The sequence below is a fragment of the Vigna umbellata genome, chromosome 9 (genome assembly GCF_029865625.1).
Source record: "Vigna umbellata cultivar VRB3 chromosome 9, Vumbellata_1.0, whole genome shotgun sequence".
In the NCBI taxonomy this organism is placed as follows: Eukaryota; Viridiplantae; Streptophyta; class Magnoliopsida; order Fabales; family Fabaceae; genus Vigna; species Vigna umbellata.
In genome coordinates, this window is record NC_142173.1 from 43720981 (window position 1) to 43741936 (window position 20956).

Consider the following 20956-nt stretch of genomic DNA (forward strand, 5'->3'; position numbering starts at 1 on the left):
ATTGACACAGATGGGGTTGGTTTCATTCCTAGTGGAATGTTTGCTAAGAAGTTTTTCAACCACTCAGCCTCACTACCAGCCATCTCAAGAGCGACAAACTCAGATTCCATTGTTGATCTTGCAATAATTGTTTGTCTGGCTGATCTCCATGTAATCGCACCACCCCCAAGTGTGAATACATAACCACTAGTGGATTTTGTCTCATCTGAATCAGAGATCCAGTTAGCATCACTGTACCCTTCTAGTACAGCGGGAAATCCACTATATTCAATGGCATAATCCATTGAACCTCTTAAGTATCTCATAAGCCTAGCAAGTGCATCCCAATGTTCCTGATTTGGACATTGAGTGTACCTACTTAGTCTACCTACTGCATAAGCAATATCAGGTCTAGAAAAGCTCATCAAGTGCAGTAAGCTCCCAATTATCTGGGCATACTGAGGCTGAGATAATGATTCTCCTCTATTTTTCATTAATTTAGAGTTAGCATCATAAGGGGTACTCACTGGTTTTAAGTCATAAAATCCAAACTTCTTAAGAAGTTTCTCAATGTATTGTTCTTGAGATAGTAATATACTATCTCCCTTCCTTATGATTCTAATACCTAAAATCACATTGGCTTCACCCATGTCTTTCATTTCAAATTTTGATCCTAGAAACAATTTAGTTCTAGTGACAATCTCATCGCATGTACCAAAGATTAACATGTCATCCACATACAAGCATATAATGACACAATCACCATTTTCAAACTTAGAGTACACACATTTATCAGCATCATTAGGTGAAAACCATCACAAAGCAACACATTATCAAGTTTTTCATGCCATTGTTTTGGTGCTTGTTTCAACCCATATAAGGATTTTAAGAGTTTGCATACTTTATCCTCTTGACCAGGTACAACACACCCTTCAGGTTGAGTCATATAAATTTCCTCCTCTAAATCACCATTCAAAAAGGCTGTTTTAACATCCATCTGATGTATCACTAGTTTATGGATAGCAGCTAAGGCTAACAACACTCGAATAGAGGAAATCCTAGTCACTGGAGCAAAAGTATCAAAGTAATCTATGTTGGGTTTTTGAGTAAAACCTTTTGCTACTAATCTTGCCTTATATTTTCTATGGATCCATCAGGGTGATACTTTTTCTTAAAGATCCACTTACAACCAATGGGTTTTGCTCCTTTAGGCAAATCTACTAAAGTCCAAGTATTGTTTTTCTGAATTGATTCAATTTCAGTCCTAATGGCCTTATCCCATTGTTTTGCATCAGGAGCACTAATGGCTTCTACAAAGTTACATGGATCATTGTCAACAAGATAAGTATAAAAGTCATCTCCAAAGGAAGTTTCCTTTCTCTGCCTTTTGCTTCTCCTCTAATCCTCATTTATGGTATTACTATTATCATTATCATCAACAGGTTGAGACATCTCACTAACCTTTAAGGGAAACACGTGTTCAAAAAATTCAGCATTTTTCGTCTCCATTATAGAATTTCTCTCAAGTATGTTACTTTTAACAACTAGAAACCTATAGGCAGCACTATGTTCAGCATAACCTAAGAACATACAATCAGAGGTTTTAGATCCTATTTTCCTTTTCTTAGGATCAGGTAACATCACCTTAGCTAAGCACCCCCACACCCTTAAATATTTAAGGTTAGGTTGGTAACCTTTCCACAACTCATAAGGAGTTTTACCGGTTTTCTTATGGGGTATTCTATTTTGTAAAAAACATGCAGTAAGCAAGGCTTCTCCCCAAAGGTTATCAGGTGCACCAGAACTAATAAGCATAGCATTCATCATTTCCTTAAGGGTTCTATTTTTCCTCTCAGCTACTCCATTAGACTCAGGTGAATATGGTGGGGTCACTTCATGGATAATTCCTTCTTTAACACAATAGTCATTAAAAAGCACATACTCACCACCTCTATCTGATCTAATCCTTTTAATTTTCTTATTCAACTGATTTTCTACTTCTGCCTTATAGGTTAAAAATACATCAAAGGCTTCATCTTTATGTTTGATTAAGTAAACTTTGGTATATCTAGAATAATCATCTATAAAGGTCACAAAATAATTTTTACCTCCTCTAGACATGGTTTGTTTCATATCAGCTAGATCAGTATGAATTAACCCTAATAGCTCAGTTTGGCGTTCTACAGAAAAACATGTTTTCTTTGTTAATTTAGATTCTACACATATATCACATTTTCTACTCTGTTTATCATGCATATTAATCAATCCTAGTCGTTGTAATTTCAAAACATACGAGGAATTCACATGTCCTAATCTAGCATGCCATATATCATACGAGTCAACAATATAAGCAGAAGAACTTGATTCATTAATATTTTCAGAAACATTTAGAATGAAGAGTCCTTGATCACAATATCCCTTCCCCACGAACATATTATTTTTTGTCATGATGATCTTGTCAGACTCAAATGACACTTTAACCCCCACCTTTCCCAATAGTGCTACAGAGATTAAATTAACTCTGATTGATGGCACATGTAGCACATCACTCAAGGCCAGAGTCTTTCCAGATGTGAGTTTGAGAAGAACTTTTCCTTTTCCCAGAACAGGAGTGGTCCTGGAATCACCGAGGTAGACGTGTTCTTCTCCATCCCCTACACTAGTGTAAGAGGTAAAGGCAATTCTGTTTGCACATATATGCCTGGTAGCACCAGAGTCTACCACCTACTTGCTCACATTGGTCATCAGGTTCACTAGAGAAACGATCGTAGTAATAATGTCATCTCCTTCGGCTATATTGGCCCTAGGAGGATTGTCGTTTCTCGCTCTACGCCTGCACTGTGGTGCATGATGGCCTGGCTTCCCACATACGAAGCAATTTCCTTTCTTTTTAAAGGTGGGTTTAGATTCATGGGGACGAGATTTAAGAAAATTATTTTTCTTTTTGTGATCAGGTTTGTATTCGTACCTTTTTGGAGCAGGTTTTACTTCTACCATATTTGCTTTCGCAGATAAAGCTTTGGCCCTTGTAGTAGCAGACTCCTTCCTGTTGGTATCTTCAATTATTATGTGTGTAATGAGTTCTGGTAGAGACATTTGCTTGTGCCTGTGTTTCAACTGTTGTTTGTAATCTGTCCAGGATGGCGGCAATTTCTCGATCAGAAGTTCTGAAACAAATTCATCCGGTAGTAGAATGTTTTCTGCTTTGATGTCTTCAAGCAACTTGTGGTATTCATTGATTTGAGTTTTTATGTCCTTGTCTTCAATCATTTCCCAACGATAGTAATTTCCGTCTGGGTTCCGGAAGCAATGGTTTGGCTCTCTGAAGGCATGTTGTTGATGTCAGCCATAAGTCCTTAAGATTGTTGGAAAAGCTGACAAAATAGTATTTCCTGAGGCGTGTAGAGTCACTGTCCTTAAGGACTTATCCGCGGAGTGTTGCGCAAGTCCCCAGGATACAACAGGAACTTCTCAGAATGTCTGAGGATCTCAGAACTAGCAAGTAACTCTTTAACAGAGTACAAGAATAACCCAGAATAATTTTAGAAGAGAGAAAGAGCCGAAGAAAGAAATTCAGAAAAGAGAAAATGAGAGAGAATGAATTTTGGTGTGTCTTCGAATGGAGGAGGAGCTCCCTATTTATAGAGCTGGAAAGAATCAATAAAATAAAAGGAAATTAAAACCCATAAATGATTTAATTAAACAATTTTTAACATTTGAAAGAAAATGAACGTTGGGTGGCAACGTTCCAAACAATAAAGCTCACCATTTAATGGTTTTAAAGCACACATTAACTTTTGCAATAATATAATATTAATATATTATAACACAAAGTTGTATGGCTTTGGAATTTAGCCAAAACTGGACTCCGTCCTTTCAATTGGGTTATATAGGGTTGAGATCTTGAAAGTTAGGTTCAACTTTTCCTAAATGGTTACACACAAAATGACATTGAAATTCTTGACATTTCTTGTTATAAAATAATAATAATGGTAAAACAACCGTTAGTTTTAAATGTTGACAACAATTTTTATTTTTTTCATTAACTTTTATAAATGTACAGTTTTTTTAAATGTTAACAACAATTTTTATTTTTTCATTAATGTTTATAAATGTATAATTTTTTTTCTCATTAAAATTTATAAGTGTTAACCGTCAGATTTTATTATTCATTAATGTAGTAACGATTTTTTTACCAAGTTTATGTTTTATAAAGAGAGTATTTCCTGCATTCTAAAATGAATTATCAAGAAATTTAATAATTAATATATTATTTGATAAATGACAAAAGAAATGCATGTCGTGCTTCTATAAATCCTTCAACATACAATCTAATTTCAATTTCATGTAATTCATACCATCTTACTCAGATTAAGTTTAAGGTAAAATTTACTGAAGTAATTAACTTAAAATTAATTGAAAAATAAACCCTCTTAATCACATGCAAGAGAGGAAGGTAGTAGAAAGGAAAAAAACACACAAGGTATTAGTACAGAAGATGACTCAAAAATCAATAATTATGTCATTTCCAACGTTTTGAAGATTCATCAAATTATTGTATGACTAACAACTTCACAATCACAATAGGCTTCTGAACAACCATTACAAAATAAAAATGGAGAAGAAAGAAACATTTAAAGAAAATAAATGTTTAGAAATCTTCCTCAGTTATCGATCTCCAGAGTACCTCTTTCCTCTGTTTTTTTTGTCCTTTGAGCATGGTACCCTCACAATCATTCTAATCTTCAAATTCATTTCCTCTGCCAAAAATTAAGCAAATTATATTAATTTCGCAGAAATAGAAACAATAAAAAGATAACGTAAAAAAACAAATTCAAAGCAAACTTATATTAAAAGGCAAAGGAATAAAAAACTTCAATAATTTAAGTTATTACTAATTAAATTCTTTCAATTTATTTTATACTTTGTAAAAAAAATCATTTGTCATAAAAGAATTATCTTGTATGATTATCAAGGCAAATAAAAAAGTGTTTGTAGAAGCCAAATTAAAACTAGAAATCTTCAAATTCATATTGGAGATCTTTACTTGAATTACAACTTACCATTTATTATAAATAATGTATTTATAGAAATAATTATATCTATCATCCATGAAACTAATATTGCAATGTTTAAAAATACAAAAGAAAAACCAACTTATTATGAGAATGTCAACAATTTTGAGACAAGATTGAAAGAGATAAAAATAAAGAGACTGAAAATATGTCTTATGCTAACGATTTTTTATTATTTTATTCTATCCATAGACATTAGTTATTATCTTTAAGTAAATTCTTATTTTCAATTACATTGTTAATCTTTCATTAAATTTCTTTTTATCTAATAAAAAATCGATTTAACCATAATATTTTTGTAATTGTTATTATTTGGAAATGTGAATCATTTATGACAAGAAACTCATTAATCAAATTTAGAAATCAAAATAATTAATTATGTGGATATCAATTAGAAATTATTAGTATGTAAAATAGTCTTTTTTATAAATAAAAAATTATAATTAATTTGTTAATTAGACTTTAAATTGATCATTGTCATTAGCTATCAAAGTTTTACATATTTAATATTATTAATTTTAAATTAGTCTCTAATTTTAAATTAAAAACTAATTTAATGAAAAAAAACTTAATAATTATAATAATAATAAAACAAACAAAAAATCAAAATTTTAACACAAGGTTAAAATAATGTTACCTGTAGCTATGTTTTGTAGCAGATTTTGAAAACTTTCACTGTTGTCATGACATAAAGAGTGTCTCCTAAATTATTTAAGAACTTGAAATATGCATGACGCCAAGAATGTACTATTAAGATTGAGCCAAACACTCCCCAAAAGCTTATAGCAAATCCAATTGTCATACTTATATAATATTCACGATTGAAAATCAAATTGTCATCCTCTTGAAATTTAATAATTGGTCCTTGTCTTGCCACTCATCAATGCACAATTCCTTTAATGGTGGTCCACAGAGATCAACATTATCTTCATATTTCGATGCATCGAAACTCTGTAATTGTGTGCCAGTTGGAATTTTTCCAGATAAATTATGTGACAAATCTAACCAGTGAGTCGGTCAATTTGAGCAAGACTCGAAGGAATAGAACCAACAAGTTGGTTTCGTGACAAATCAAGAAATTCAAGTGATGTTAACTCTCCAACATTTGAAGGAATATTCCCTGTCAATTGGTTTCTTGATAGATTCAATGACACCAATCCAAATAAACCCTCATTTCTTTTGGAATTTCTCCTGATAATTGATTGCTTGAGAGATCAATGCTATTTAAAAGTGACAATCCCTGTTTGTAACATTTGTTCTGAACCTTTCCACATCAAGAATGCATTCAAATTGTATGAAAAGTACTTTGTACACTAGTGTTGACCAAATATTGATGACCTTGATAATAATCTCTCAAAGAAGTCATTTGAGCCATTGAGAAAAAGTTTTTTATGCATTTAGGAATTTGTCCAGATAGTTGTTTAGCGAGAGATCTAAGAGTTGAATGCTTTTTAGATAACAAATTTGCAATGGTAAACTTCCATTCAAATAATTGCTTCTTAAGCTTAAAAATTGCAACTTTATAATTCCTTCCCAATCCAATTTGGGATAGATCCTGATAATCTATTTTCTGCTATGTCTACCATCACCAACTGTGTGCAATTCTTCAAGAGGAAGGGATTTTACCTGTTAAGTTATTGCTTCTCAATAACAAAACTTGAAGTTCAAGGAGTGATCCCATTGAAGAAGGAATCTCTCCTGAAAACTTGTTTGACTCATATTTAAGTAAGCCAATGACTTCAAATGGGTCCAACAGTCTGGAATTTGTCCAGAAAACTTATTATTTGAAAGGTCTAATTGGTATAAAGATTCAGCTACACCATTAGAACATAAAAATGAAAAAGAATTTGTGAATTTATTGTTTGATAGATCAAGAGATATTGAGCCTCGTAAAAATGGCGGAACATGACCTTCAAATTGATTTGATGCAAGACTAAGAGATAAATAATGATTCTCTATTGGCAAATTTGGAATCGTACCTTGTAAATTATTAGATGAAATATCAATACTTATCCAATTTGACAATCCAAATTTGGTCCAAAACCATTCTGGAACCGTACCTGATATTCCACTATTTGAAATGTCAAGGTATTGAAATTTGTTTTGTTTCTCGAGCCATTTGGGAAACAAAGCCAAGCTTGCAAGACTCAATTCAATATTATCCAATTGAAAAGTTGAACCCCAATTTTGACTAACTTCTAACGTGAGTGAGTTATCTGACAACCTCAATGTCCTTAACTTTGTCATATTATAAAAATGAGAGTCAGTTAACACACCTTTCAAAGAGTTTGACATCAAGGATAATACCTCAAGTTCTGTTGGAAATCGAAGATCTTCAGAAATTGTCCCATTTAGCTTGTTACTATCAAGGTACAAATATTTTAATGATGGGAACATTGTTGCGAGGTTGCGAGGCAAAGTACCCTTAATTTGATTCATGCCTAGATTTAAACTTTGCAATGATGAGGATAAGTGATGCATTATTGTTGGAAGGTTTTCACTTAAACTGTTATTAAATAGGTTCAATGAACGCAAAACAGTACCATTGTGAAGTAATTTTGGAACTCCATCCAATCGATTTCCTGATATATCCAACGTTTCCAACTTTGAAAATATTGAAAAATCAGGTAATGTGCCATTGAATTTATTCTGACGGAGATATAAATTTCGCAATGAGTATCTAGAACATCCAGACAAATGATTAAATATCACTGTGAGATCTTCACTCAACTTATTATGAGACAAATCCAATAACTCTAAAGTACATGTGCTCCCAAATGATTTTGGAACACCACCTTCTAAAGAGTTAAAGCGAACTGACAACTGCTCCAAATGAGATGGCAATCTAGTGCCTTCAGATATCTTCCCACTCAATTGGTTGGAAGAAAGATCGAACGTTTTTAAATTTAAAAATGCTGAAAGGTCAGGTAGGGAGCCTCTGATTTGGTTGTGTGTCAAACTCAACTCTTGTAGTGAGTATCTAACACAAGCACTGGAGAAATTATAAAGAATTGACGAAAGGTCTTCGGTCATATTGTTTTCAGATATGTATAATGAACGTAGGGTGCATATATTCATTAATGATTTCAAATCCTCACCCTTGAACCCATTATCGGAGAGGTCAAGGCGCTCAAGCAAATTCATGGTCAAGCCAAAGTAATATGACTTTGTACACTCCAAGAGGTTCGAGCTAAGGTCAAGCTCAACAAGGTTGGAAGTGGTGTTTGACAGCCACGGGAATATCATCGGTTGTGTGAAGGAGTTACGAGAAAGATCAAGGACAGATAGAGAAGTAGAAAAATTGAAGTTGGAAGGGTTGAATGAAAGGAGGAAATGATCGGAAAGGCCACATTCAATTAAACTGAGTTCTCTTAGTTTTGGTAGCTTGGCAATGGTTCGAAGGCAGCTAGGAGAACTGTTAAAATTAGATATGGAAATGAAGGAAAGATGGGTTAAAGAATTAAGATTAGATAACCATTGATCACTACTGACAATTTTGAGAGCACTATCATATCCTCCAAGATAGAGTTTATTCAAATTTGAAAGGTTTCCAAGTTGGGAAGGAATGAATCCTTCAAAAGAATTGTAGCTGAGATCAAGATACTGCAACCGAGAGAGATTTCCAAGTTGAGGAGGGATTGAACCCTCCAAATAATAATTATAAGCAAGATTCAAATATTTCAAATGAGAAAGAGAACTTATCTGAGTTGGAATTTGTCCGCTAAGATAAGATGAAGAGAGATCAAGATATCTCAAGTTGGTAAGAGAGCCAAGAAACTCTGGAATATTAGTGTCTCGAAAAGAATTGAAACTGAGGTTCAAATACTGTAAGTGTCGTAACTCCATTAACGACTTGTGGATCTCTCCGCTGATGTAATGATACCGAGAGAATTCATAATTATAGCCAAGAGAGAGAGATTCATAATGAAATTCTCCGTGAAGGTCGAGGCTTATAATATGGGCGGTGAGGTTGTTGCAGCGAATGCCCTCCCATTGGCAGCAGTGGGGAGTTGTCCAAGAGGAGAGCATGCCGTAACGATCAACAATGGCAGCCTTGAATTGAAGGAGTGCATCCCTCTCTTTTGGAAGGCATCGGATATGGTGTTGTCCATAAGCAACCTGCAACACCACACTCATCACAAACATAAACATCTTCACTTTCAGATTCTTCATGATCATGAAATAGAGAGAGTATAGAATTGGATTGATATGTGTTGTGAATTAAGCACTTCCAATACCCATATTTTATACTCACCAACTCCTTCATTACCTATTCTTCTCACTCTTCTGCATTTCAATAATATCAATTGACTACGAAGAAGACTTGTGTATTTTCATTTTAAACGACAATATTATATGAAAATCAAAACATCAAACTCCTCCTTACAAATATTAATGAATTGGAAGTTAATATTTGAAAACAAAATTAAGTGCTCTCAAAATTAAAAAAATTGTAAGTTCCACTAAATACTTAGAAAATATTTTAATAGTGAAAGCTTATGTCACCATTGTTATAAAGACGTTGATGTTGTTCGGCAATATTTTCATTCCTTTTCTTTCGCAAGGATTGTATTTTTGATGTTGAACTCTTCCTTAAGCCAAGACGTATTTTCCTGGTTTAGTGGGCACGTTGACTCACTCCTAACTCTATAAATAAAGTCTTTCATTTTTAAAACATCCTCAATAATCATTTTCCTCTTATTTTCTCTTTTAGTTTCATTTTTTTTTCTTTCTCTAAAAATATTTTGGATTAATTTTTATTCTTTTATTAGAAATTCTTACTAGTTTGACTTTTGTTCGTAATCTTATTATTTTTAATCTGGGGTATGGGGACAAAATGTAAAAAATATTACCAAATTAAAAAGGAAACTTCAATAAATATAGTCATTATTGGAAAATTGGACATTCATCTTTATTCAAATAAAATGGCATGCATGGAAACGCCTCCACTTTTCCACCCTTGTCACTTTTCTCATTATCAATGGTGGGAAATTTTTTGGAACAATAATTCTATTCCAATCGATTGACTTATCCGAAGACTTGTGAAAAAGAAAGGTAACTAACATGAACTTGGAATTTTTAAATTAAACGACAATTTTATGTGAAAAATAATCGATCAAATGTTTCCTTAGGTAATCGTCTTTTAACAAGTTGTAATATTTGCAATAGCTTCTTTTATGAATAGCAAGATGGTTAATTTGACATAGAAAGAGTTCAATAATTAACACAGTCCAACAGTTTACAAATGACTAAGAAAATAACTTTATTTATTTCCATGTAGAAATAAAACGTTATGTAAAATAAATACCATTAGGAAATTTATATTTTGTGTGATTTTTATTACAATTTTTGTGAAATTATTTTTAACTTTTTTTATAAATTTTTTAAGTTCTACGAAAAAAATTATTTAAATAATAAAAATCCAGATAGGTCATAAGTTCCCTGTAGTAAATTGTCTTAGTTACAAATTATAAAGAAATATTGACAAATAAAAAAGGAAACTTCCTTTTTTCTAAGACAACAAAATATAAATTAATTAATATTTAAGACAACAACAACAATTCTTTGTTACTTTTTCAAATATGAAAATTTGTAAACCTTGTTAATTTCTACTGTAACAATGATTTAAAAGTGATATTTCTAGACATTTTCTATTTTATTTTCATCATTTGTTTTACATGTAAAATTACTAATGAAACACGGGATGGTATATTTTTAATTTTAACTATTTTTACATTATATTTGAATATTTTAGTTTATAAGAGTTCTATTTCCCGTTCAAATGACAGTGTTTTTCTTTTTTTAGTCATATAAATGTGAGGGTCATTATACACTAATACTTTTCATTGTCATATCATACTTATGTGATGGGTTTACTTTAAAATTTTCCAAGTCCTCGCCATAAATGTCACTCCAACAAATAATATTTAATTGGTTAAATATATGTATATCTATTATATTTAAAACTAGTAAACAGAAAATTTTCGGATAAAATTTATTGTGGATTAATGTTGTTTTAAAATCAAAATATCTATTCAATTGACATAAAGTAATAACTTAATCTGTGTGATACCTAAAATAAACTATAAATTACATGGCATCCACAATGAAATTGCTATCAAATGAAACGGTATAGGTTTTATAGTATGAACACAAATTTGGTATTTGTAGAATAAATCAAATCGTGAAAAGTCTTAGGGCAATAATTCTATTCCAACCAATGGACATATCCAAAGACTTGTGAAAAGAAAGATAACTTACACGAGCCAACTTAATTTTTTTATTAAATGACAATTTTATATAAAACATAATCCATAAAATATTTCCTTAAAAAATAGTGACAGAAATATAAGTTAGTATTTTAAAGTTAATAAAACTAAAAGGCAACTCAGTGAAAGGAGAAAAGAATATTTAAATCATCTAATGTCAAAACCATTAAATAATATAGAACTATTGAATGTGACAGTAACATGTGCGAATGTTGGAGGAATCAAAATAAAAATAAAATGAAGGAGAAAAGACTACGATGAAGTGTATGCAAAATGTGAATTGCAATAAACTAATTAAAATGAACTGTCACTTGGAAAGAAAGCTCTCGAAAATAAATATGAATACAAAATAATACATAACTTAGATGAAAAACATAAAACAAAAACTTGTTATATTCAGACATAGTTAGAGAGAAAGAATAGACTATGATAAAACATTTGTCTAAGTGACATAAATGATGACCATACATATCTTTTTAGAAGTGACGGTAATTAAAAAGATGACACATTCAGGTAATTAAAAAGCGACAGATTCATTAAACGAAACGAATGTATATGATGTTTTTTCATGATCATTTGGTTAAGGAGGTGTACATGAAAGTTCCCCAGGTTTTGAAACCATTGACCCAAATTTAATTTGAAGGTTGAAAAATCATTGTTCAACTTGAAACAAGTTCCTCTGTATTGGTTTGCAATAGCTTCTTTTATGAATAGCAAGATGGTTAATTTGACATAAGTTCAAATTAACACAGTCCAACAGTTTACAAATGTGTAGCAAAATAAAGTTATTTATTTTCATGTAAAAATAAAACATTATAAAATAAATACCATTAGAAAATTTTATATTTTTTGTGATTTTTTAAAAAAATTTCTTTATAAATTTTTTAAGTTCTACGAAAAATATTATTTAAATAATAAAAATCCAGATAGGTCATAAGTTAATTCATATGGAATCAACGTTGGCAGCAGCATCTGGGGCCGACAAAAGGAGCAGTGGAAATGAAGGAATGGTCAAGAGAGTAATGAGAAGAAAGGTTTTGCCAATGCGTTTTCAAACAATTGTTTCCTTCAAATTAAAAGAAAAAAAACAATAACAAGCCGGATAAAATACTCGTTATTGTAATACAAACAGTTTATGTCACAACGTTTACCTCGGTTGAAAAAAAGTTAACAATTACATTAAAAATATATGGTGCAAAGTAATTTCCAAATTACATTTATAAAGAAGAATAAAAAGAAAAAGTGCATAGAAATAAAAGTAGAAATGAAAGTAATTTCACATTTTATTATGTTAAAGATTGACTTATATTTTAAGTATTATTTTTTATATTTTTTTTTCATTTTTTTTGTAACATCCCAATAATATAGTATAAAATTATATAATAGAATAATCTCATGTTAATAATACTACAGGAAAACGAGCAACCTCGACACTCTAAATTATTACTAGACATGCCACCATACGCGATGGAAAAAAGGGAGAAAAACCATAACTTCAAAAAGCGCTGAGAGCGCGTAAGAGCTTCGATAAAGGCGTCGTTAATGACATGATGGTCGCTTCGTCGAGACAGTCAAAACCATGTGATCGTCGGTCGAAACTAGAACTTTGGTAGTGACAACGGTAGACGATGGCGCCGACAACGGTAAATGGCGTCGTCGTTGTTGGCGACGGGTGTAGCGACAGAGGCAACTAGAATTTTTTTTTACTCAAAAGAACCTTAAACTTTAGATACCATGTTCAATATAGTGAAAAACTATATATGGGACTAATCTCCCTTGTGTTCAATATACACATAGAGCCCTCTGTTTATAATAGAAGAAATATGGCTAAACTCAAAATATAAATAAAAAATAATAACAAACTAACTAAAGATAAAAGATAAATATAAGATACAAATAATATAGCTAACAATATTCATCACAAATTGGATCAATTGTTTTCTTTATAGTCAATTGAAATAATTTACATCATAAATTAGATTTGTTGTTTAATTTATATACTGAATTTAAATTCTTTATATTCATTATAAATTGGATCAATTTTTTATTTATACTAATTTATACTTAATTTATACTTAATTTAAATAATTTACTTGACTTGACGTCGAATTTCGAAACATACAGGAAAATTCTTCATAAAGTTGAAGCTGAACATACAACACATGATAAGTGTTGGCATATATGAAAGCAGGAGATGAAGAAGAGACTTATGATCATAATGGTTGCAATGTTGAATATTTGGATTGAAATAGTGTATTTTGACCAAGAAGGTGGGAAAAAGAGGATTGAGAAAGTCTACACTGCCAAAGCATGAGAAACGTTAGTGATACAAAATTTTACAAATGTAAGTATTTTATCTTTTAAGAGACCTTAACTGTAAGAAGTATTTCGCTTTATATGTTTTTATTCCATGTATTTATAATCATTCTCTACTTAATTAACCCCGTAATCAAGTACATATATACATTTAATTTCCTTAATTTAGGACTCGATATCCCTAGTATTTTGTTTTATCCTTCAATTCCTTGATTTGTTCAAATACTAGTGCATATATCCGTGTTTAATAAATCTAAATTTAATTTACTTCATTTTAATTTTTTAATATTTTAATCTGAGTTTATAATTGTTTTCTTAAAACAATATAATTATATGTGAAATTAAATTATTATTTTTTTCATAATAATTTCAATAGAAACTATTATATTATTATCGTTGTGTTATTATGAAAAAAAGTTTTTAAAGGTAATAGAATTTGTAACATATCTCAAAATACAGTATAAAACGATACAATAGAATAATCGCATCTAATAATATTACAACTCAGTCTTCCAAAAGAGATTCAGTAGAGATATGGCCGAACGGCCTTACAAATATAACGGGAAGTTAAAATTGCACACTAGCTACAACTAGGCCGAACGATTTACAAAAGAAAAAGGGGTAAAAAATGATACCTAAAATATTCAATTGGTTAAATATATGTATATCTATTATAATTAAAACTGGTAAACAGAACATTTTGGATAAAATTTATTGTGGATTAATGTTGTTTTAAAATCAAAATATCTATTCAATTGACATAAAGTAATAACTTAATCTGTGTGATACCTAAAATAAACTATAAATTACATGGCATCCACAATGAAATTGCTATCAAATGAAACGGTATAGGTTTTATAGTATGAACACAAATTTGGTATTTGTAGAATAAATATGTATACAAAATAAAACATAACTTAGATGAAAAACATAAAGCAAAAACTTGTTATATTCAGACATAGTTAGAGAGAAAGAATAGACTATGATAAAACATTTGTCTAAGTGACATAAATGATGGCCATACATATCTTTTTAGAAGTGACGTTAATTAAAAAGATGACACATTCAGGTAATTAAAAAGCGACACATTCATTAAACGAAACGAATGTACATGATGTTTTTTCATGATCATTTGGTTAAGAAGGTGTACATGAAAGTTCCCCAGATTTTGAAACAATTGACCCAAATTTAATTTGAAGGTTGAAAAAGTCATTGTTCAACTTGAAACAAGTTCCTCGGTATTGGTTTCTGTGAAGTATATAGATCGAAATTGATTGTCATTAAGTAAGTACTAATAGATCAGATTGTCTTACGCTTTATAAATATACGGCATTAATGATTAATTATTGGGTTTGATTACCTAAAATATATTGCACGAATGGTTAATCAATGAACGTGGCTGTCACAAGCCATCTAAATAGACAACCGATGTGCATGTACAATCATCCTTTTCTATATACCTCTTTATGAAATATATCTAACCTGAGAGTCGGAGTGTCTTCTACAGGTCAACAACCCATTGGAGTGGATCGCGTACTCGGGGAGGGTTGAAGATCAAAAGAGATCAGAGCAAAGAAGGACGACCGACCCTCGGACCAATTCAACCGAAACATTTTGGCACCCACCGTGGGGCCGAGCGGCATCCCCATGAAGCCACGAAGAACCAGTTGCGCACTCGGTTGTCTTAACATCGCTACTTCGAATCAACACCAGGTTTTGCAACAAGATTAAAATATTCCGTAATAATTCCTAAAGGCATGGCTTTTGTTTTGAGAACTTTCAGGAACGTTCAGCCCTACATCTAACATCCAACCTTGACAGGTTCTAGTTTTCATTATAATTTCCAAATTATAATATAGTTGTTTAACTCATATTTTTGTAAGTAAAAATATTATGCATAGATGGTTCAGAGCTGCGTTCAACCTTGTCAGGTTCTAACCACTCTTAATTTTAAATTATAAAAATTATAAAATATTATGCATAGGATGATTGAGAGATGTGTTCAACCTCGTTAGGTTCTAACCACTCTTAATTTTAAATTATAAAATATTAGGCACAGGATGGTACAGAGCTGCGTTCAACCTTCTCAAGTTCTACCGAATCTTAATTTTAAATATAAAATATTATTTACATGATGGTACAGAGCTGCATTCAACCTTGTTAGATTCTACCGACTCTTAATTTTAAATTATAAAATATTATACATAGATGGTTCAAAGCTACATTCAACTTGTCAGATTTTACCAACTCTTAATTTTAAATTATAAAATATTATGCAATTCAAAGCTTCGTTCAACCTCGTCAAGTTCTAACAACTCTTAATTTTAAATTATAAAATATTATGCACATGATGATTCAGAGATGTGTTCAACCTTGTATGCACAGGATGGTTTAGAGTTGTGTTCCACCTTGTTAGGTTTTACCTATTGTTAATTTTAAATTATAAAATATTATGCACAGAAAAATGACTTCAGAAATCCCCGCTCAACGTAGGAAGTTAGAAAAATAAGACATGTCTCAGGATCGCTCGAGGGGAAGTCAGAAAAATGGCTCTAGAAATCCCCGCTCAAGAAGGAAGTCAGAAAAATGAGTCCTGCCTCAAACCGCTCGGGGGAAGTCAAAAAAATAGCTTCAGAAATCTCCGCTCAATGCAAGAAGTCAGAAAAATGACTCATGCTTCAAGATCACTCGGGGGAAGTCAGAAAAATGGCTTCAGAAATCCCCGCTCAACGTAGGAAGTCAGAAAAATGACTCATGCCTCAAGCCGCTTGGGTGGAAGTCAGAAAAATGGCTTCAGAAATCCCCGCTCAACGCAGGAAGTTAGGAAAATGACTTCTACCTCAAGCCGCTTGGGGGAAGTCAGAAAAATGGCTTCAGAGATCCCCGCTCAACGCAGGAAGTCTGAAAAATGACTCCTGCCTCAAGCTGCTTGGGGGAAGTCAAAAAAATGGCTTCAGAAATCCCCGCTCAACGTAGAAAATCAGAAAAATGACTCTTGCCTCAAGCCGCTTGGAAGGAAGTAAAAAAAAATGGCATCAGAAATCCCCGCTCAACGCAGGAAGTTAGAAAAATGACTCCTACCTCAAGTCGCTCGGGGGAGTCAGAAAAATGGCTTCAGAAATCCCCGCTGAACGTAGGAAGTTCAAAAAAGAACTCTTATCAGTGAACTACTCAACAGGTTCAGTTGTGTCAGGTTACAATGCCTTTTTCATTATAAAAATTGTTACTACCGAGGGTAGACAACCGATCGGGAAGGTTTGGACTATATGTTCCAGCCTGACATGTCCGATCGGGTGTCTCGACCTGACGGGCCGATCGGAACTCTGTAGCACAACATGGCCGACCGGGCAGGTGTGCATAAAATAGTAGACTGGAGACAGTCGTTGAATGCTCATGAATGCGTAGTTAATGAGGTAACGGTCATTGTCGAGTATTTAAAATGTGCATTGAAAGCCATTAAGAGGTAAATTAATGGATAATATTCCCTAAAATCGTATAAATAGAAGTCAAAGGGGAAGGTAAACTCTCTGTTCAATTTTATAATTATAGACTTGCGAAAGCCCATTCTGACTTGAGCGTCGGAGTGTTTGCTGCAGGTCAACCCACTTGTGATTAAACACGAGCGAAAGGAGAGCAAAGGAGAAGGACCGATCGGAGGAGAGGAGTGTTTCCGGACGAGAGGAGCGGGAGTTTTCCCCGGTCTCATTCAGTAGAAACATTTTGGCGCCCACCGTGGGGCCGAGGGAAGAAGAAGACAACCTTTACGATCATAAAGATGGAGCAGGACCCGACAGCGTTTTTACAGGAGATGAGGAGGAGAATGGAGGCAATGCAGGCGGAGATTGAGACCCTTAGGGCTGAGCATGATGCGGCCAGAGGGGTGCAAGCTAATCGCCCATCTTCTGCACGCGCCCAGTTACCAGTTGTAGAGATGTCGGAAACTGATCCGGACTCAGAGGATGACATGGACCCTATTTCTGATAGTTATGATCAGGGGGAGGAACAGAGCGAGGCTGGTTCGCATCGCGCTGCCAACCGTCCGACCCCAGCCAGTCGGGCTAGAGCCTTGCATCCTTTCACGGCAGTGATCATGAAGGAACATATTCCGGACAGAGCGTTCCCGGCCTTGGAGAAATATGATGGCTTGGGGGATCCGGAGGAGCATTTGAGATCTTTTGTTGACGCGATGACTATTTACTCTCCCAGGAAAAATGTGTGGTGTAGAGTTTTTTCTTTGTCAATAAAAGGAGAAGCTTTAGTCTGGTTCCACTCATTGAGACCTCGGTCCATTAATAGTTTCACCACCTTGAGGGATATGTTTGAATGACAGTTTTCGGCGGGTAGAGCGCGAAATCTGACGTATCTAGAACTGACCAACATAAAGCAGGAGAAGGGAGAAAGTCTTAGGGCTTTCATGGACAGGTTCAACAGAACCGCTCGGCAAGTAAGGAGGGTAGGCAAGAAGTTTACCATTAGCACTCTGGCTACCGCGCTGAGGCCTTCCCCATTTGCCGATAACCTGTTCGCAGAACCTCCATTAACTCTAGACGAGTTCCAAGAGAGGGTTGCTCGGTTCATTAGAATAGAAGAAATGAGGGTGGTCTAGAGAAGGCAGCAAGAGCAAAGCACGAGTTCGGGGCAGGAGAAAAAAGAAGGCAAAAAACCGTTCGTCTTGGGAGAACGGCCGAAAGGCCAAAAGTTTAGAGAAGGCCCGAAGGGAGGTAGGTATGAGCGATACACCCCGTTGAATGCGCCGAGAGCAAGGGTGCTTGACGAGGCCCTAAGTGCGGATTTGTTGAAGGTGAGACCTTCTCGGTCGTCACCGAAGGCAGATGGAACTAAACATTGCACCTATCACTTAAACATAGGGCATAACACCGAGGACTGCACGGTGTTGAAGGATAAGGTGAAGGAATTGATCCGAGCGGGTCATTTGCGAAGGTTTGTTAAGGAAGAGAGAAAGATGAGAAGTCCACCCAGAAGGACTAGGGTGGAAAGAAGTGACAGGAAAGAGGACAGGCGTCCCGACCGCAGGAGGAGTAGAAGCCGCAGCCATGACCGATCGCTGCGAGGAACAATAAACACCATCTCGTGTGGATTTGCAGGAGGGTCATCGGCGTCTGCAAGGAAGAGAAACCTGAGAGAGCTTAAGAGTGTTCACAGGGTAGATGTGAGAAAGCGACACATGCCGCCAATCACGTTTATAGATGAAGATTTCCATGCTCCCGACCCGGATGAAGATGACCCGATGGTGATAACGGCAGTCATTACCAGGTATAGTGTGGGAAAGGTGTTGGTGGACCAGGGCAGCTCTGTTAACATCTTATACTGGAAAACATTCCAGCAGATGGACATATCTGAAGACCTTATCGCCCCGTACAACGAGCAGATAGTAGGATTTTCAGGGGAGAGAGTAGACACCAGGGGATATGTGGACCTCAGAACGTGCCTGGGAACCAAACGGAGTAAGGAAGTGAAAACTAGGTTTTTGCTGGTGGACGCGAACACTTCCTATAATGTGTTATTGGGGCGACCCTGTCTTAACGCATTTAGGGCAATTGTCTCCACACCTCATCTCACACTTAAGTTTTCGTTGGATAATGGAAACATGTTTGTCGTTCGGTCGGATCAAAGGATCGCGCGAGAATGCTACATGGCAGGATTGAAGGTTCGACCATCTTCGTCGGATTCGCACAGCCAGAATAGGAGGAGACGATCGGAAGTAGCCATGGCAGACTTGGCTCTAAGGACTAATACCGACGATCGGATGGAACGGATGGGAGAGACAAAACCCTTCCGCCTGAGGCCGAAGGAAGAACAAGTTATGACCATCGGGAGTGAGTTAGAGGAAGAACAGGCCAACTTAATTGGCACGTTGTTAAAGGAAAATCAAGATCTATTTGCCTGGACTGCAGCCGATATGCCAGGAATCCATCCAAGGGTTATGTCGCACAAGCTGGCATTTTCAAGGAGGCCCGACCGGTAGCACAGAATAAGAGAAGAATGGGGGAAGAGAAGAGGTCGGCGGTGGCAGTCGAGGTGAAGAAGTTATTAGAAGCAGATTTCATTCGTGAAATCAAATACACAACGTGGCTGACAAACGTTGTGATGGTAAAGAAGATGAACGGGAAGTGGAGAATGTGTACCGACTTCACTGGTCTGAATAAAGCTTGTCCTAAAGATTCCTATCCGCTACCAAGTATTGACGTGTTAGTGGATGGAGCCTCAGGGTTTCAGGTGCTAAGTTTCCTGGATGCATATTCAGGTTACAATCAGATCCCTATGTTCCCCCAGACAGTGATAAGACAACGTTCATCACCGAGCGGGCGAACTACTGCTATGATGTTATGCCGTTCAGGTTGAAAAATGCAGGAGCTACCTACCAACGGTTGATGGATAGGGTATTTGTTGAACAGATCGGTAGGTGTATGGAAGTGTATGTAGATGACATGATGGTGAGAAGCCGCTCGGTAGAAGATCATGTGAGAGATCTTGCGGAAGCTTTCCATCAAGTTCGCAAGTACGACATGCGCCTTAATCTGGCTAAGTGTACGTTCGGGGTACCGGCGGGAAAATTTTTGGGATTCCTGCTAACAACTAGAGGCATTGAGGCGAACCCTAATAAGTGTCGAACGATATTGAAAATGAGAAGCCCGCGCAAGTTGAAGGAGGTCCAGAGGTTGGTGGGGAGGCTCACTTCATTATCCCGATTTATTCCCAAGCTAGCCGAGCGGATAAAACCGATCGTCAAAATCATGAAGAAGAGCTCGGGCACTGATTGGGACGACCAGTGTGAGCAAGCCTTTAACGAGGTGAAACGCATATTGGTCAGCCCACCGGTCATGGGGCGACCCGATGAGGGATACCCATTACAGCTATTCTTAGCGGTTTCGGAGGAAACTATCAGCTCAGCATTGGTGCAAGAGCAACCTGAGTTCAAACTTGTGTACTTTGTCAGTCGCACGTTGCAGCCGGCGGAGACTAGGTACAAGAGAGTCGAGAAGATCGCTTTGGCCTTAGTAGTGGCGGCAGGACGCTTAAGGCCATATTTCGAGAGTCATCATGTAATAGTGAGAATAGACCACCCGATCGCAAAAATCTTGCGCAAACCAGATTTGGCAGGAAGAATAGTAGGATGGTCTGTGGAATTGTCAGAATTTGGACTCCAATTTGAGCCGAGGGGGTCGATCCGAGGGCAGCATCTGGCTGACTTTGCAGTTGCGTTACAAGAGGAAGAAGAAGGACACCATGAGTGGATCCTTTATGTGGATGACTCTTCGGAAAAATCTGGTGGAGGAGCAGGCATTGTGTTGGAAG

General features: G+C 35.1%; 1 pseudogene; it reads right to left on the reverse strand.

Moving 5' to 3' along the window:
- Positions 1 to 5697: 5697 nt before the first annotated feature.
- LOC148193645 (receptor-like protein EIX1) lies at positions 5698 to 9236 on the reverse strand (annotated as a pseudogene).
- Between the last annotated feature and the right edge of the window lie 11720 nt (positions 9237 to 20956).